General features: G+C 45.3%; 1 pseudogene across 1 annotated transcript; it reads right to left on the minus strand.

Annotated features, from left to right (window-relative positions):
* Nucleotides 1-255: 255 nt before the first annotated feature.
* LOC148756573 (Golgi SNAP receptor complex member 2-like) lies at nt 256-7,913 on the minus strand (annotated as a pseudogene). The gene is made up of 4 exons (XR_016022820.1): nt 7,820-7,913; nt 6,267-6,375; nt 5,288-5,420; nt 256-2,866 (listed from the first exon to the last, which is right to left on the minus strand). The product of XR_016022820.1 is annotated as a Golgi SNAP receptor complex member 2-like (transcript).
* Between the last annotated feature and the right edge of the window lie 3,865 nt (nt 7,914-11,778).

The raw sequence follows: 11,778 nt of genomic DNA on the forward strand, positions 1-11,778 counted from the left end.
CCTTATCTTCATTCTCCATCTTACTATTATTCCCCCTTCTCTATTGTTTTACTAATAATAAAGCTTGTAGAAGAAAACAGAGTATCCAAAACTAGAAACAATCCAGGTGTATATCACCAGAGGATGAATATATACTTTATGATACATCTGACAAAAGGATACTGCTCAGCATTAAAAAGGACCTAATTACCAACATGTAACAATACAAATGATCTGGAAATCACTCCTGAGAGGAAGAAGCCACACACAAAAGAGTCCTATAAATACATTTATACGAAGTTCAATAACAAACAAAACCAATTTATGGTGAAATAAATCAACCCTGGTTGCCCGGGGGGGAGGGGTAGACTGGCAGGGAAAGGGCACGAGTGATCTTTCAGGGGTGACGAAAATGATTTTGATACAGTGTGAGTTACACAGGTGTGCATTTGTCAGGATTCCAGGACCTGTACAATAGGATCTGTACACCTCCCTGTATGTACATGACACGTCAATAAAAATTTTTAAATTTACGTATTTTATATCAAAAAAGGCTACATCAAAAAATTTGCCCTACTCCGTAGCTCCAAAATCCTTGCTATCAGATTTCTGCTCTACTTTGTAGAGAAGAAGTCTTGGGGATTGTACTGAGTACAATGTGTGGGTCAGAGTCCATGTTTAGGAGACGGTTTGAAGTGGCCCGAGACAGAACGACAGAAACACAACTGACCGACACCACACAACGACATAAAACCCCTTATATAATTGTCAGCACCACCCACCAAAAACAAAAGGGTATTTCATTCCTCAACCACCCAGCCAGTACTTCTCTGCTTTCTAATTTTCATTTTTAAGCACATTCAATGTCTTACGAAATAAATGCTGAGAAGATACCAAATTACATCTAAACACATTACTAACTGTATTTGCACGGATGGCATCTAACTAATGCCCACACCCATTTGTTTAAATGAACAACACATTAACGAGCAACTGAGAGGGGACTAGACCAGTGAGAATGACACGAGGCACCACGGATGGGAATTCCCACCTCCGTTCTGCCCCGACCGCTGGAAAAGTCTCACGGAGAGGGATTTCTCCAGTCAGGCTTGATTACTGCCAGCGGAGACCAGAGACATGTTTCTTTCACAACAAGGACAGTAAATGTTAAGACTCTCACTAAAAATTCTGCTTTGCTGTAAAAGCGCAGATCATTTCCTCACTGCCTGAAGTTCAAGTATCAAGCTACGAAAAATCACTTGAAAATTACTATAAATTTCAAAGACAGTATTTGTTTTCAACCACGAAATAAATTTCCCCAAATCAGGACCCAGCTCCTTCATGCTCTCTTCCACGTTCCTTCCAAGTGGTTAAACCAGAAATTCCCTGACAGGTGCCGTGGGAGGCAGGCGGAAGCAATCAAGTGACAGAAGATAGGTGGTAGTGGGTGTGCAGAGGAAACCGGGTTGGAAACCTCACACCCCAGCCTCCAACGGCCTCACCAGGCTTCCCAGACGTCACTTCTGGTGACCGTGCAGGGAGGGGCAGGAGTGGCGTGTACTCCTCAGTGATAGCGAACTTCGGCAGGAAGCTAACATTTGCTTTAACAAGAAGCTCTAACCCTCCCTGGTCCACGTTGTGTGACATGGTCTGTCCTGCCCTAAAAGGGTGTTTCTGAGATGTGGGAAGGAGGCCAGTAGTTTTTTACAGAAAGGGCAGATGAATCAACACGTATCAGTTTAGATCACGCAGGTGGCTGTTCTGAAAGGGGGGCGCCGTGAAGCTGTCAGAGACCACACTTCAGACCATCAGCACTGCAGCCATCAGCAGGGAGTCAGTGTCACTCGTGGCTCCCCTGACCTTCTCTCTGGTAAAGGCGGCAGAAATGTCCTCAACTCCACAGAGCTGACAGGCTCCATGTGGTGCAACAAACCCTAAGATAAAGCTCACGCTTCCGAGTGACTGTTTCTCACAGCTCAGTGGCTGGGAGTGCTTCGTTCACAGGGACCCACACCCTGATAACAAGCACAGCCCACACCCCATTATCCATCAGGGCTGATACAGGAAAAGGGCTGAGGCTGAAACATCACCACTGACATCCAGTCTGTGTAATGTTTCTGCAAACCACGCCCAGGGGTTGGGGCCTCAGCCTGTGGGGCGGGGCTTCTAGCAAAACCTGGGACTAAAAGGAGATAGAGAGTCCTGGGGAGCAGTAGCACGTGCTCCAGAAGCTGCCTGCTGCTAATCAACCAGGGCAGCCCGAGGCCCCACGCCTGGGGATTTGGTTACTGCCGCACAGCACACAAAGGGTCACGGTTCTAAGGCAGCCCCGGGGCCCTATGGGAAAACCCGAGAGTGAGGCACCAAAGTACAGCCACGTCTTCCTTCTCATCACAGTGGATTCTACAGCAGAATTTCATCGTCTCTTACTGATTCCTCAGAGCAGCAGTCACTTTCCTATAAGTTCAGTAAATGGGAAAAGACCTGGGTACCAAAAGACGTCCCATCTCATGATTCGTCTCAAGCACGAGAAACACCTACTGGCAAAGGGAATTCGGTTACTTTTGGCTCAAAATTCTCAGTGCCCCCAGGAAGGATCCCAACTCAGAGGCCCTGTCTCACCATCATAGTATCACAATTTGGGGACACGTAACCAATACGTAAACGCAGGTACCAAACTGTTGGATGAGGCCAAAACAAGAGGCCTTCTCCCGGCCTTCTCCCTGTCCCCTGGGAGGGACCCCACCTTCAAGGTCAGTCTCTGGGATCTCAGTCCCTCCAGAATACTGTGCCCGCCTCCAGTGAGGTCATCCATGCCATGGTGAATGTTCTGGAGGGAGGAGTTAAACTGCAGTGATTTGTCCATTGGTATGGTGGTGGCAGAGTCCTGTGAAAGAAACGCAGGCACTTGATTAACTGCTTGCTGGCCAGCTCCTGCGGTCCCACCACGTCTGACTGCTCTGCCTTTTGGCCCAGGCCAAGCCAAAACAGCCAGAGGGAACGGTGCAAGAACCAGAGGAGCCTAACAGAGAAGAAAAGGCAAAGCGAAGGTCTGCGGTGGCCTGTCCACGCTCCTCAGACCGTTACTCTCCAAATGAGATCCACTGCACAAGTCTTGCTAATTCCTGCCTCTGCATCATTACACTCACTTAGGAAAAACTCTATTCCTTCAAGACCTCACTGGGCTTCTCCGAAAGCTTTCTCTGACTACTCACTAACCCAGCTTGTTCCAAATGTTCCTTTACTTGGCTTCCCCTTAATATAGTGTTCAGTATTTGCTTTTGTTCTTTAGCTCTTTTACCCACAACTTACCCTCCACTTAGACTGATAACAAGGATAGAAGGAACTGTGCTTTCTGTTAAAGGTCAACTGGTGTTCAGATGGGACTAGTCTCCCCAGCAGGCAAGAAAACTCTGTACAAAAGGATGGGAGACAAAAACTAATACTGACCAAGTACTTTCCACTTTGCACGCTCACTACCCTAAGCTCACTTGTTCCTCACCCTCACCTTACGAGGTGGTTACTACATTATCCCCATTTTTGAGATGAAGATACTGAAGCCCAGACAGGTGGAATAACGTGCCCAACACCTCACAGAGCTGCTAAGTCCGGCAGGCCGGATCCCTACCGAGTGTAGAGCCAGCTCTTAACCATCCTGTGGGAGAAACACTACAACCAATCCTAGGCTCTAACTTCACACTGACGTAGATACACTCACACAGACTGTACACAGAAACCAGTCATGACCAGCCGTAATACTGTTCTCTTACCACCTCCTGAAAAGAATCACAAATTCTTTTGCCAACCACGGCCATTTTTACTTTTCATCATCACAAAGACGGTAAACCACTTTTTCTTCGCTGTTCAAGTGAAAAATCATTTTTCATGTACACATTTGCACTCCCCCTTGCTAACGCAGGCGTTTCTCACAGGAAGGAGTCATCAGTTGTTCACACGCTTTATTCTCAGCATCTTAAGTGCTGTTCTGCATACAGCTAATGCTCACTGGAGCACAAGACTCCAGTGTTTGAATGAGTCTATTAGAGGCTTCATGCATTTACTTGGCAAGCATTTGTTAAATGCCTTTTATATATAAATCTTTCTTACCCTCCCACCTGAAAGGCCATTATCTCTCAGAAAAATGAATGATAACTTCAAATCACAGAATAACAAAGAGAAGTTCATTCAGAAAGTCAGTTTTTATTAATAGCCCACTGTATTTACAGCATCACACCAGGCTGGTAAGACACAAAAGAATTCCCAGCTATCATCTCTGGCCTAAAAGAAGCCTGAAGAACCAATGCCATTACAATCAAAAGCCCAGCCAACAACTTTTAGTGAGTCGTATAGTTCATGACACTCTGAAAGTCGGCTGTCTCACCACTACACTATCGACACGTCTTCATCACACTTTTCAATGTTAGTAATTGGCACTGGGCAGCTTGCTCTAGAGAAACAGAAACCACAGAGGCTCATCCGGAAACACCTGGGGAAAGTGTGGACACAGTGAAGAGACTTAAATACCTGCACGATGGGAAGTGATTGTACGCTTTGAAACCTAAGACCTCTGGAAAATGAACATCTCTATGAAGAAAACCAAAATACCAAAATAAACAAATAAATGAAAAGAAATAAAAATAAAAAACAAAAAACATAACAAAACCCCCTTATTTGCTGGACTATATAACACAGGACACCAGGAGGCCAGTCCGCTCTACAGCCATGTGCAGAAAATGAGCCTGAGCCCCAAGGGCAGGGACAAGAGTGTTCTACAAACTCAAACACGCAAACCTACAGGCCACTTTCAAACACGCTCAAGTCAAGCAATCCGTCTACAGACAAATTCCTCCAAATGGCTGCTCAGACGAGAGACAAAAACATTTTAATGCATCTGACCCGGGAACCACACACACACAGCATAATGGCCATTGCCTGAAGGCAGCTTGGAAATGCTGCTCTCACTACAGATGGTCGAAGTTCTAATCATCTGTCTCTATCTGATCAGAAAACCGTTTCCAGCATGTCAACTGTGACCTCTCTGCAGCGGCCCAGTCACACCAGGTAATTTTCACCTCTGCCCATTTCCTCAAGTTAACTGCTTCCTCTTCGGGTTTCTGTGTTAGAAAAGAGATTCCCTGTGCAGGTATAGTCTCTGAGGCAATGCACAAAGTCCACCGCCATTTCCAGCCGGTCTCCTCCTCATCAGCCTGCTTCAGACACCCCCCAAGAGGATGAAGCTCAGAGACCGGAGCTCCAGCTCCAACAGCTGTCACGTGCCTGCAGACCCCCACCCAGGCGCCTGGCTTACATTGGTGGTGAAGGTGCGAGACAGAAACTCTTCTCGCTGTCTCTCCTGCTGCTCCCTTGCGTATCGCCGATGCTGGAAGTTTCTGAGAGCAGTCTGCAGGTGATGGACATCATACTTTAACTGGTCGACACGACTAGAATTGAAAGAGAGAGAGATTCCATTCCAGAAACCCAGGGCGGCACAATTTGAGGTCACCAGGCTTTATATTCAGGAAAGACCACATTTTCTTACTTCTCTCTACACCTCTTCATGCTATCCCTCCCCCAAATAATCGGAGTATGACCAACGATGTTGAAACTAAAGAAGTCACTTGTGGTTAAAGTAGGGCTGCAGCACACGAGATTCCAGCAGCTTGACTTAAATACCTGCTGGTCTCTGATTCTGGATGCCTGACAGGGAACAGGTGACAGGAAGCAGGCTCGATGACCTCTTCCTGACCTGCTATGGATTATATCGCTCTCCTGGAAGAAACCCAAGGGCATCTTTGGAGTAAAGCATCAACAAAGTTTCATAACACTTTTGGGAGCAGGTGGAGGTGGTGAGAGTGGTTTCATTTTAATTTCAAGGGGGGTATCAAACATGAGATCGGTATTTCATTACAAATAGACCGACTGAAGCGATTAAGAGCAAGATTCATATCAACCCAAGAACGTAACGAGAACCAAAGGGCAGAGGAAACGCCCTGGCAGCACTAGGCTTCAAGTGGCCATGGGTCTGGTCAGAGAAACAGCACCGGAGGCAGAATTTCAAAGTGACACAGATGGGTAAGGAGACACAAGACTCCTGAGCCACTAACCTCACAGACGTTTTATTGTGAGAGAGCATCACTCAAACAGAACTGTGCCCTTTATGGAGACTTGATATTTGCACAGTCTCAATGTTTCAATGTGTAAATAGAGATTCACACTATTTGATAGCCCCCGCCCCCCTGCTGGGAGAAAGGCCTATGTTGGAGGTCTGGGGGGGTCACAGCACTCACAGTTTGGCATTCTGTCTTTTGTTAGGGGGCTCCTTGCTGGACAAAATCTCCAGATGTTCTAGATGGCTGAATAGCTGGTTTACGTTTGCTTGGATTTCGTTTTCTACTACTGTACAAAAAGAAAAAAATAAGAATCGCTGGAAAAGAGACAATGAACTTAAATTAGAGTGATAAATCAAACATAATCTTTTTTCCATACCCAACAGACTCAGAAATATGTGTTTCAAAAGGAGAAAAATGCACACACTAATGAATAATGGAAAAAAATTTAAGTTATACTAAGACTCTGTAAATGTGTTTCAAATATAAATAGCAGTTAATGCCATAACAATGCCAATTTTTTAACAAGCTGGGGTAAATCTGTAGAAATAAATTTCTCGCCTTTAGAAAATAAAATGAACACTTAAAGGTTGTACAAATAAATTTTTGAAGCAAAATGCAGTATTTTCTGATACAGAAAGAGGTCTCTTTTCCTTTGCGATTATTCTCCGACATGGACTGCAAATATCTAGTAAAAAGACTGACAATTGAATTCCCTCCAATCATGAGGTTAAAAGAAAGCACAGAGGGGAGGATTAGTACTTGAACATAGAGCAGAGTTCCCTTAAGGCTTCCCATAAGAATGTGCGGGCTGATGTTGGAGCCCCCAAAATAGACCAATACCGTTAGGAAAGGCCCAGGAGAGAAGCCACAGAGGTAAAGACATGATAAATGCAGTCATTTTCCTTATCCCTTGTGATAAAGAGTCAAAATGACCTCTTTTCCATTCGTAATCACGTAACAATGGATTGTTGGGAAGGCAAACAAAGTCGATGGACACACACTACACCGTGCCCAAAAGGCACCCACACTGCTTCTTGCCCCAGAAAGAAATGACAGCAATGTCACTTTCCTAGGTCAGCGAGAACAAGGGGGGGCACGGAAGCAAAACAAGAGGTACTTTTGAGGCTGCAGAAAGGAGACAGGAGGAAACAGGAGAAATGGGCATGGTGACAGCCAAGCAGTGAGGTGACGAGACAGTTTCTGCAGTGTGTGGGTCAGCAGGAGTGTCTGCAGGGCCAGCTCAGGAAAAGGACCTTTTCTTATAGAAAAGAAACTAAAAACACAAAGCAGCTGTCTTCTCCAAAGAAACCATGGTGTTTTCCAAAACTAATTAATATTGCCATTCATTTCTGAATAACCGTCCTAAAAAGCCATGGTTCTCAGCTCAGAAGAAGTGACCAATTCCAGTTGGACATCTCTGATTTTTGGTGGAGCAGATTCCTCTAAGGACCAGGTAATTAGATGAAGACAAATGGGGGGTGGGGGGGACTTCCACTCCCACGGAGCCATGTCAAGTCGATTGGAGGGGCAATGGGAGGTGAGACTTGTGGGATTTCAAAGCACAAGCAGGGAAATCGGTGCCTGTGCCACAGGATTTTCTGTGCCCTAACAGCAGAACTCTGTCCACGCGGAATCATTAAGCCTCCGAGCACAAATGCAGGCAGGAAACCCAGCCCATCAGCACCGCGTCGTCAGAGAAAGGACTCTGGTCTCCACAGCGAATTACTCACAGTGCACAGACTGCTTGTCTGCCGTCTCCAGGCGTCCCATGTGACACTGGATCTCATGGACCTGCCTATCAAAGGAAGAGGGAGGAAACGAGTGAGACAGGAGCGATCACAGCGCTTCAGGCAGGAAGGACTTTTCCGACGCCAACGTGTAACTGACTGAAACGGCCAGCATCACTGAACTGTAAAATGTGTCTGTGGCACTTCAGGCCACTCGTTTTGGCATGTTTGTAATATGGTAACATTAGTATTAATAGTACCGATTGGCGGCATTTACCGAGTGCTTACCGCCTCTGAGACATTCTGCAAAGTCCATAGCCTATGAGGAAAGTACATTATCGTTCTCATTTTATAAATAAGACGACTGAAGTCCAGAAAGATTATGTAACTTGTTCAAGGTCACAAAGCAAATGATAAACCTCGATCTGGACCCAGCCAATCCCACTCTGTTGTTTGACCCAATGTGCTGAGCACTAGTCTGTACTAGGGGGAGTCAAAGGGCAAGAGAGATATAATCCTTGTCCTTGAGACGATGTAATTAGGAACACAGGCCAGAGAGACAAGAAAAGTCCTGAGAAGACTTAAGAGAACACTCACACATACGAGCATAAACAAACAGAAAGCTGAAGAGCTCAGCGCAGTGGGGCCAAGGCAAGTGATGGAAAGGGCTGGGCCGAGAAAGAGGAAGCTGGAAGGAGTTTTGTGGGTGATGGAGCTCTCAACATCATTTTGAAGGGAACACGATTTGCTGACGGGAGATATGGAGATGATATGCAAAAAGGCATACAAGGCACGTCATGTGGGATATGAGCAGGCTGGCCTGCCAGGAAGAGGGTCGGGGTCAGAGGGGAGAGGGGATGAGGCGATTAGTGGGAGGAAACCATCAGAGAAAGGCCCTAAAAGATAGGACTCTTGTTTGGGAAACATCTTTCCCTGGCAATGAGGCAGCTGCCATCTCATTTGGAAAAGCAACATTGCACCCTGGCCCTCTGGCGTGGTCCGAGACATCAGGCCCAGAGCACTCTCCGGAGGCTCCCCAGGGCTTGGCCAAGGTCACTCTCAGAACCCTTCCTGGGGGTCCCTGGGATGAGTCCTTGCAATACTCTTACACTACCCCCAACAACCACCTCCTCGTGCTTAACCATCTCTCGGCGTTAGAGCCACATGCAGGGGCCTGCTGAGTTCTTACAGGATCCCCAACCCCGAGGGAAAGGCCAGCACCCATCCTCCACCATGAGCACCACAGACTGGGACCCCAAATGCACAGGCACGAGCCAGGACCCAAGTTTGCTTTCAACTTGCCTCTAGTCTTTTCTAGGGCTTTACTGCAGGTTCTAACCATGACCCATGGCACCTGAAGCAAGGCCAGGCCTCTAATGACTCCCACAGTGCTCCTGGGCAAGACCCGTGGCCCCGAGGGGTAACTAGAGGTCACCACTAGAGTCTGCGAGACCAGACTGTACTTCAGGAAGGCAAGTCCGGACATTTGAGAACGGGGCACGTGGAGACATGAGGCAGACGTAGGCCTGCAACTCGAGGTAACCAACATTGGGTTTGGGGTACCCATAGAAACATCTACAGAGGACTGGATGGTAACACTGACAGAAAGGACATTAGGGCTTTACTGGAGGCCTGGATGTAGGCGGTGAGGGTAATTTTCAGAGGTAGCTTACCAGAGAAAATCTGAAAATTGGTGACATTATTGGTAGGAACAGGAACGTCCTAAAAAAGGGGGGGAGAACAGCCAAGACACTCTGAACAGGTATGAAAGGGATGACTTGTCCTACCTGCTATTAAGACTATTACAGGGACTTACTTCAAACGATCTAGTAGTACGCAGAGACAGACAAGGATAGACAAACTCTAACCCCTAACCCTGACTCAAGAGGAAGAATACAGGCCAGAAACTGTCCTACATATTTGGGGATTTGGTGACATAAATCCGTGGGAAAACAATGGACTTAGTTAAATGCTGATGGCTCAGTTTGTTACCCACTGGGAAAAACGATACCTCGCGTAATATACAAAAATAAACTCAAGATGGTTTACGACCTAAATGTAAAAAGTAAGGCTTTAAAACTTCCTGAAGAAAATATAGGTGTGCATATTATGACTTAGGTAAAGGATGGATTTCGTAAATGAAACAAAAACCAAAACTACCCTCCCAAACCACCACAAATCACAGAACAAGACTGATACATTTGACTGAATTAAAACAAAAGCTTTTTTACACCAAAGGCACCACAAAAAAAATAAGACAAGCAGACTGGAAGATATCTGCAGCAGATAACAAAAGGCTAATTTCCAAAATATATAACAAACTGCTACAAATCAAGAGGAAGTCAAATAAAGCAGTTTCTTTTTTACAGGGGCAAAGGGCAACTGACAGAACAGGAAACCCAAATGGTCAATAAATACATGAAGAGACACGCAACTTGACTAGTCATCAGGCAGATGCAAATTAAAAACAATGAGACAACACATTTGTCCCATTTGATTGACAAATATTTTAAAGTTTGATAACACACATTAATAAGGACGGGAAGAAACAAGAACTCTCATACACGGTAGAAACACTTTTAATAGGTTTCTGACAATAACTGAGAGTCAAATATACGTATATCCTACGACCCAGCATTCCACTTCCAGGAACATGAGTTCCCTCACCAGGGCAGAGAATGGCTGTGGGAGGTTAATTCTACTGGTGTCTTTAAATCAATGACTGAAGCATGTGGACTAAATGAGCCGTAACACATGGCTTATATAATTCTTTATTTTTATATGTTTGAACTATTTCATGGATAAAATAAATCATAATAATTTTTCAGACGCAGAGTCAATGGTTTACCAAGTATTATCATTCATTTATTTCCTCACTCAGCCATTCACTCATCTACTCATTCAACAAAAATGTGAGATACACAATCACAACAGTCCACAAGGGCAAGAGGGAATAAAACCACAGGTGTGTCCACAGTGGGAAAGGAGCGACACCCTGAGGCTACCACAATAAGTTTATATTGATTTCAAGCGGCATTTGATAGTTTCACATGCTCTCTTACGATCAATATGGAGTGACGACTCTGTAGACTGAGGGAGTGATCCCAGTGTGCCACCACAGCCCTGCCTTGGGCTCCCTGTTTTGTTCAGTATTTTTACAAATCAACTTATGTTTATGAAATTTGCACGATTCTGTGCTATAATGAGGGATCCTGGACAACAAAACAAACATTAACATTTTCCATTTAGGCTAAAACAGTAGGATAAAATTTGTCAGGCATGAAAAGCATTTGACTTTAGATTTTTTAAAAAGTCAAATGCACACTCCAGAATGGCATCAATTCTGGGAGCAATCTGTTAAAGGGACCCTATCAACGAAAGGTTTCCCCCAACGGGAGATGGAACAGGATGACTGGGGAAGAGTTTAGAAGTCAACTCATAAAGAGGAACGGTCAAAAGAGCTAGTGATACTAAGCCTCTTGGAAAAGGAAAAACAAAAGTAAAACGGGCAGCTGCTGCTCTTTGTTTTATCTAGAGTTGACCTACAGGAAGAGGAAGGGGCTTGCTCTCTGTTGCTGCTCTTTAAGGGAGACCCAGGACTAAAAGGTACAAATAAATTTCGAGATGACAGATTTCAGCTCAATACAAGGAAAAAAAAAAACCAACAAGAACAATTATGAACTATCTGTTCAAGAAAAGGAAAACACAGAAGAGCTCCTGTATGTTTAAATGGTGTACAAGGCCTGCCCTGGGTGTTATAGAGGCTCTTCCTGACCAAAGTGAGTTGGCATGGAAGGTCTTGCCCGTGCCTTTCGCTTCCTAAATTCTATGAGAACGGTGACAGAGATGAGGCCAACACCCACAAAACCCCAAAAACACTCAGCTAGTTTCTACTATTTTCTAAGCCCAAAAGAATAAACTTTAAGAAATTGCAGGGAAACAGTACTGACTTTCCTCATCCA

Source organism: Rhinolophus sinicus, chromosome 12 (assembly GCF_057876585.1).
Source record: "Rhinolophus sinicus isolate RSI-liver-muscle chromosome 12, RSI-T2T, whole genome shotgun sequence".
Lineage (NCBI taxonomy): Eukaryota > Metazoa > Chordata > Mammalia > Chiroptera > Rhinolophidae > Rhinolophus > Rhinolophus sinicus.